The 7,500-nt window shown below is 31.0% G+C and overlaps 1 protein-coding gene across 9 annotated transcripts in view; it reads right to left on the bottom strand.

The window, feature by feature from the left end:
• LOC137627117 (tyrosine-protein phosphatase 10D-like) overlaps window positions 1-7,500 on the bottom strand; it is a 616,151-nt gene that overhangs the window by 600,664 nt on the left and 7,987 nt on the right. For 6 of the 9 annotated variants that reach the window (XR_011041118.1, XR_011041115.1, XR_011041116.1 and 3 more), the window contains one exon: window positions 5,318-7,058. The gene's annotated coding sequence lies outside the window, so the exon portion shown is untranslated. The remainder of the gene's footprint in view (window positions 1-5,317; window positions 7,059-7,500) is intronic. The other 3 variants (XR_011041108.1, XR_011041109.1, XR_011041123.1) reach the window with 2 other exon arrangements.

Genomic DNA, 7,500 nt, shown 5'->3' with positions numbered 1-7,500 from the left:
TAATCTCAGTTAATATTTATTCAAGATAATCAAGTTATAAATTCTACAAATGTCACTTCGGATATATACATTCACAAAAAACAAAAAATTTTCGGTTATGAAGAACAGACATTACAATAAAATCCTTTTCTATTATAAACTTTTTGATATCAAGAGAAGAATATTTTTCTCGAAAGACAAGCTAACCCACCCTCACGTCTACCGGAAAAAACACTCAATAGCTTTCTCCGAATAGACTGCCGGTGACCCTATGACTTCAAAATGTTCATCAATAAACTGTAAATCACCAAGTCTGTTTTCTGTATCAAATGTTTCTTGTCAAAATATAAAGTCATGCTGACTTTCTGTAAACTCTCTGACCAAATCAATATTTTTCGCCAAAGAGCAACAATTATATATACAATCTTTCAATGCTATGATAAATAGAAAGCAAAATTAAAAATATCAATAATAATATAAGATAAAAAAAAAATAGTTTCAATGATAAAATCAGAAAGTTTTTTCTTAATGTCTCTTAATGTAATATTTATTAACTATGACAGAGTTAAATAAACATTCCCTTTCGTCTAGATTTACTGTTAGTTTGAAAACTTTGCTCTCTGAACTGAAGATTTCAAATTCTTCTGTCTTAATAAAATTTATATCAATGACTTCTTTAACACAACTTTTAATATCATTTGAGTCAGCATCTATATCCGCTCCAAGAAGAGGTCCAGTGGCAGGCGAAACTTTAGAGCATTTCTACTTCTACACATCTCTCAATTTCCCTTATATGAACTACCATATATTGAGTTATCTTCGTGCTAACGAAGATTATCCTGTAATATAGTAATATATATATATATATATATATATATATATATATATATATATATATATATATATATATATATATGCATATATATATATATATATATATATATATGTGTGTGTGTGTGTGTGTGTATGTATATATAGGTATATATATATATATATATATATATATATATATATATATATATATATATATATATATATATATATGTATGTATATATATATATACATATATATAGTGTATATATACACAGTATATATATATTTATATATATATATATATATATATATATATATATATATATGTATATATATATATATATATATATATATATATATATATATATATATATATATATATATATACATATGTATATATGTATATATATATATATATATATATGCATATATATATATATATATATATATATATATATATATATATATATATACATATGTATGTATATATATACATATATATATATATATATATATATATATATATATGTATGTATATATATACATTTTGTATATATATATATATATATATATATATATATATATATATATATATATATATATACATTTTGTATATATATATATATATATATATATATATATATATGTGTGTGTGTGTGTGTATATATACATACATATATATATATATATATATATATATATATATATATATATATATATATATATATATATATATATATATATATATATATATATCTTTTATTTTCTACTTCTAATTCAGCCCTGCCATTTAACTCCCAATATTCTTTTAAGGGCTTTGTTTTCAAATTTACAAAATCTTTTGGATATGGTTTCATTATCAAACGATGGCTCATGACCATAGAGTAACACTAATCCCACTAAACTGATATACAGTACAACTGGAAATTTTTGCGTAATCTCAGACTATTTAATTTCCAAAGTTTACTTAACTTACCTATTGTCTGATTTGTTTTATTCAATCATTCATTGAACTCCAATTCTCAATACCCTGTATAAGCGATCATAATTCCTAAATATTTAAATGATTCTAACTCATTTATCTTTTCTCCTTCCAATGATATTCCATCTCCAATTCCATACATCTTTCTCATCATCTTTGTCCTCTTTCTATTTTTCTTGAACTCAAACTCGTGTGATATTTAATGCATTCTGGTAAGAAAACGCTCTAAATACATTGGAGTTTTGCTAATAAGGACAGCGCCATCTCCATATCCAAGAACCACTAATTTCCTGCTACCAATCCAGTCCAATACATCTCCTCTATCCCCAACTGTTCTATGCATTACAAAATCCACGAGGAGGATGAACAACATAGTTGACAACACATTCCCAAAAGTACTCCGCTGTTCGCTGGAAATTCATTAGACACCATTAACTCCGCACTTGCTATGTTCATGTTCCCTAGTCTTCGTTAGTGCCTTAGCCTCTAGAGTCTATACCATGGTCTCCCACTGCCTTGGGATAGAGTTCTCTTGTTTGGGGGTACACTCTGGCACACTATTATATCACATTTCTTCTTCCCTTGTTTTATTTAAAGTTTTTCTAATTTATTTAGAAAATATTTATTTTAATGATATTAATGTTCTTGAGATATTCTATTTTTCATTGTTTCCTCTCCTCAATGGGCTATGTTAAAAGGAACTCCAAAATAACGAAGGACTCTCCTCAAAATTGGTCGGTGCACACTATCAAAGGTTGTGTCAAAGTCCACAAATAACATAAAAAGCTAATATCTATGTTTCATATATTACTGCGTATCATGTATTAAAAGTAAAATTTGGTCAATAAACTTCTATCTTTTTTAAATACTGCTTCTCCATCCCTCACCTTTTCTTCAATCTCTCTCTTTAGTCATTTTAGAATAAGAATCCTATATATTTTCATGACAACTGACGTAAGTATGATGCCTTTGTAATGATTTTGTTTGCTATTTTCACCGACACCCCTAGTTCCCTTTCATCAGGTTTTGTCTCTTCATGCCACATTTTACAAAATAACTTATTAAGTATTCTGGAATTCACTTAATTTTCAGCCAGTTCCATCTCACCAGTTATTCCACCATGACCAAGGGCTTTCCATCTCCTGAGTTTTTCAATACTAGCTTCGATTTCAAACACACTGAATTAATCCATAGGAACATCAAGATGTTCATCAGTTTTGTGCATATCATTCAAATTATTCCCTTTGTCTTTCCTATTAATGACCTCACTTTGCCTTTCTTCATCCTCGGTTGTTAAAACAGACCCATCTCTCTTTTTTATGGCCATATGCTTCATCTACTTGGCTCCCATAGAAATTTCTTCAATAATTCTATGCTCCATTCTTACAACGTAACTTCTCCCTGAATTCATAGCTTAGTCAGCCTTTTCTGCTTTCCTGTTTAAATATTCCCTCCAGTCATTCTTGGCTTTTATTTTGACCTCTATCGATACTGGATTACATATCACCCTCTACTTTGGAATTTTTCTTACTTCCTCGACAACCTTCAATATCTGTCTTTGTTTCTTTTTATAGTATCCTAAGTATCACTTGATATCCATGGCTTCTCCCTTTAAGTGCATGTCCTAAAATATCACACCATTCTTCATTAATTGTCTGTCCTTCATCTCTCAGAGTCTCTAAGACTTCAAATCGATTCCTACATTCAATTGCAAATTTTTCTCTGTGATCATCTTCCAGAACCTTGGTTGTATCGAACCTAGGTATTCTATCTACATTTCTGTTGAGTGCTTTCAGTTTTAATTTCAGTGTGTCAACGAGGACCTGGTGATCACTACCAATGTCTGCACTTCGCCAGCTTCTTACATTTCTGGCCTCCTCTCTTTATTAATGGTTATGTGATCTATTTTATTTCAGTAATTGCCACATGGTGAAGTCCATGTATATTTTTTGATGTCCTTTTGCTGGAAAAGAGTACCTCCAATGACAAGATTTTAATTTGACGAGTTTCTGAACATCAACGTGAACTGTTTGGAGAACTGTATGGAGATCACAAGATTTTGATTCAACGGTTTTTAATCAAGTTTGGACAAAGAACTGCCAAATCCAACTGTAGAAATAATTATTCCATCTTTCCTGACTACAAAATACACCAGTCTCCCTCCTTGTTACCCGAGTCATCAAATTTGATTAAATATAGGACGAAGAGGTCTGGATTTTTTTATATACATTCCAGCCACCCGTTGAGATACTACAACTAGAGAATTATTGGGTCCTCGGACTTGACTAGCCAGACAGTATTACATTGGATCCCTCTCACTGGTTACGGCTCCTTTCTCCTTCGCCTACAAATAAACCGATTAGTCGGGCCTATTTTCTTCCCATTCTCCTCTGTTCTCATAGAGTTGGCAAAACTATGATTACCAGACAATTCTCTCTCTCTCTCTCTCTCTCTCTCTCTCTCTCTCTCTCTCTCTCTCTCTCTCTCTCTCTCCAAAATATATGTCCTTTGACAGTGACGATTTAACAGTAAATGAGCAATACGTGATATGAAATGTTGAATTCTCTGAGCGAACAAGATAAAATGAGAGTGTATGTCCTGTAGAGAGTAAATGTAAAGTATACAAAATTCAAATGCAATGATATCATCATAAATTGAAACAAGAACAACGAAAGTAGAAACAGCCCAGTGTCACTAAGTCTTACAAGCACAGCCTGTTCATCCTACTGATAATACCAGTGAGATATGCATACCACGTTGCAGTACTTAGGTGAACTAAGGAAATATCTGGAGTCGATAAATATCTAACATTGTAAACAGATAAGGTGACAATACAGTAAATTTCAGTTACCAAATGGAGAGGGATATGGAATTCATGCCACTTATAATAATAATATTGATAATAATAGTGATAAAGATAGTCTATGTACGGAAGCCGTAATATCAAATAAGAATAAAACAAAAAATATTATTAATCTCACAAAAAAAATATTCCCTTTGCTTAAAAATTAAACAAAAAAAATATTTTTATTATGCCACCTATCAAACAAAAAGAACCACATAAGTATAATTATGCATTAGAATAAGTCAGAAATCATACACATCTCCCTCCCCTCAAGACTGAGCTAAAACATCCCTATGATTTGGACAGATGGAGATTGAATGATGGGTTTAAAGAAAAAAAAAATATGTTAGCTGAAGTTACAAACATATTCCTGTATCAGATAAAATGTCCTGCAGTGGACAATAAAGACCAAACTCTACAAATCTAGTGTCATGCATGAAATGAAAATGTTCTATAAAGTGAATAATCATTATCAAATAAGTCTACATTGATATCATTATGCATACACGTAGCACATTCAGCCCCACCCATACACAATCAGTACACATCTGTGCTAATTAACCATATCATAATTTAAAAAGAAAATATTTCCAAAAAAAACTTTTACAGCTGATAACTACAAATCAAGGTCGGTTGTTCATTCCAAATAAGACACCAAACCCATTACAATAAATCCTTTGGTGTCGTATCCACTTACTTGGTAATGGGAGTAGATTCCAGCCGGGTGAGGCCGATGCCACGGAGCCAAAATTGCCGTTTCATTCCGGTACCACATGATGAACCTCCCAGGTGCATTGGGTCCTGAAGGCAGTAGGAGGAGATTAACAAATGTAAGGTTTATAAACATGCAGTAAAAAACACAATTTTTCCGTGTATATAGGATAACTAAAATCAACCCACGTTTTCGTTTTATGAAGAGGAAAGGAGACGGTCCCTTCGAAAGCAGAAAATTTATTCATTTCCTTTTTTTCTATAAATTGTGAGTTTATATTACGTATAAACATAAACGCAAATGCGAGGACCAAAGAGTAAAAAAAGGCAAGGTCTTTAAATAAGTATTTGAATGCAGATTTTTGCACATTAGTAAAAGAAAATAATATTAAATTATGAATAAACATTAAAAGCCGTAAATAGCTCATGAATGTTCACAAAACAAATGTGAATCATAAAAGAATAAGTTATTGAATGATTTTACATTACCTGACATTTCATGGGGCTCTGAAAATTTCACCAACTTTAAGATTTTAAAATTTTCAAGAAGCAGGTTTTATATTTAGGATTTGAGTTTTTCTTTATTACAAACTCTTATCTTATATTTTTTTTATTTATATATAAACCATATGTTTTGTTTATATATTTGTCATCTTCGATAGGAAATATATTTTTCTTCCCAAATTTATTTCAGCCACCTTTATATGAGCCAAGCTTGACTCATTGAGATGGTTAATCCCCTTCCTTTTTGATAATAAATAATAAATAATGAAAAAGAAATAATAAATAATGAGTAATAATTAATAAATATTAAATAATGAATAATAAATAATAAACAATAAAAAATAGATAATATGTAAGTGATAAATTAATTTCCAATAAATAACTAATAACGAATAACAAAAAACAAATAATATTTCATAACAATTAATAATAATAATACCAATGGCAGAGGATATAGAGCATGATTTATTAATAAGAGAATCTTCTGATATAAATGAATCCAATAACCCATTGGATTAACGAGGGAATTAGAGGGGCACTCAGTAGAGCACAGAACTCCGCCGCGGCTGCTTATTTCTCGACCTTTTGCTTGACCTTGACCTTTAACCTTAAGGTGTATTAATCGGCGTGGATTTTCAGGCTCTCAAATATGCACCAAGTTTGAAGTCCCTGTGACAACAATGTCCAAACTTATGGATGATTACGTTAATTGGACATTTTTCTTGACTGTAACCTTGACCTTTCATCTTGACCTTCCAAAATATAATCATTTATAGCTATTTACATAACAGTTAATCCCTGCAAGTTTCATTACTTTACGATTAGAATTGTGGCCAGGAAGCTGTTCACAAACAAACACACAAACTGTGGATGAAAACATAACCTTCCATCTTCGTTGGCGGAGGTAACCAGACTCAAGCAAGATGAGACGAGACGAGACTCCATGGTGGTGAAATGGACTGTGATGTAGGCGTCACTCTCTTTGGTCTCGTAGACGGTGTAAAGCTGCAACTCGTACGACGCCCCCCGGCGTCAGATTCTTAAGGGCGAAGGTCGTCTGGTTCTCAGAGATGGGGAAGCTGGCAATGCTGTTCTCGGACTCGGAGATTAGGGTGACCTTGAGCTTGAAGGCCGAGTAACCGCCCGTCTGAGGGGGATCCCACGATGCGAGGGCCTCCCGCACGCTCCCACTTCGATCGTTAGATTACTCGGAGGTGATGGCACTGAAAGAGTGATAAGAATAATAATAATAATAATAATAATAATAATAATAATAATAATAATAATAATAATAACTTGGGAAATAAAAATAACAAAAACAAATGGAATAGAATTATAGGATTGATATTAACTTTGTCTGTATCAATTTTCATGTTGATATCTGCCAAAGGAAAGCCAATTCAGACGTTTATCTCAGTTTGGGCTGAATGGTTATTTTTGGTGGTGGAGTAATATAAATTGTTCCTAGAATAACAATTCACAAATCAAAATAAGAATTTCTGGGATTGATGAAAAAAAAAAAAACTTCATTTTACAAGATCGAGAGCAAATGATTGTGAATGCCTGTTGGATTTTTACACACAAACACACACATAAACACATAAATTATATATATATATATATATATATATATATATATATATATATATATATATATATATATAT

Source organism: Palaemon carinicauda, chromosome 34 (assembly GCF_036898095.1).
Source record: "Palaemon carinicauda isolate YSFRI2023 chromosome 34, ASM3689809v2, whole genome shotgun sequence".
In the NCBI taxonomy this organism is placed as follows: Eukaryota; Metazoa; Arthropoda; class Malacostraca; order Decapoda; family Palaemonidae; genus Palaemon; species Palaemon carinicauda.
This window is presented reverse-complemented; position numbering and strand designations above follow the sequence as displayed.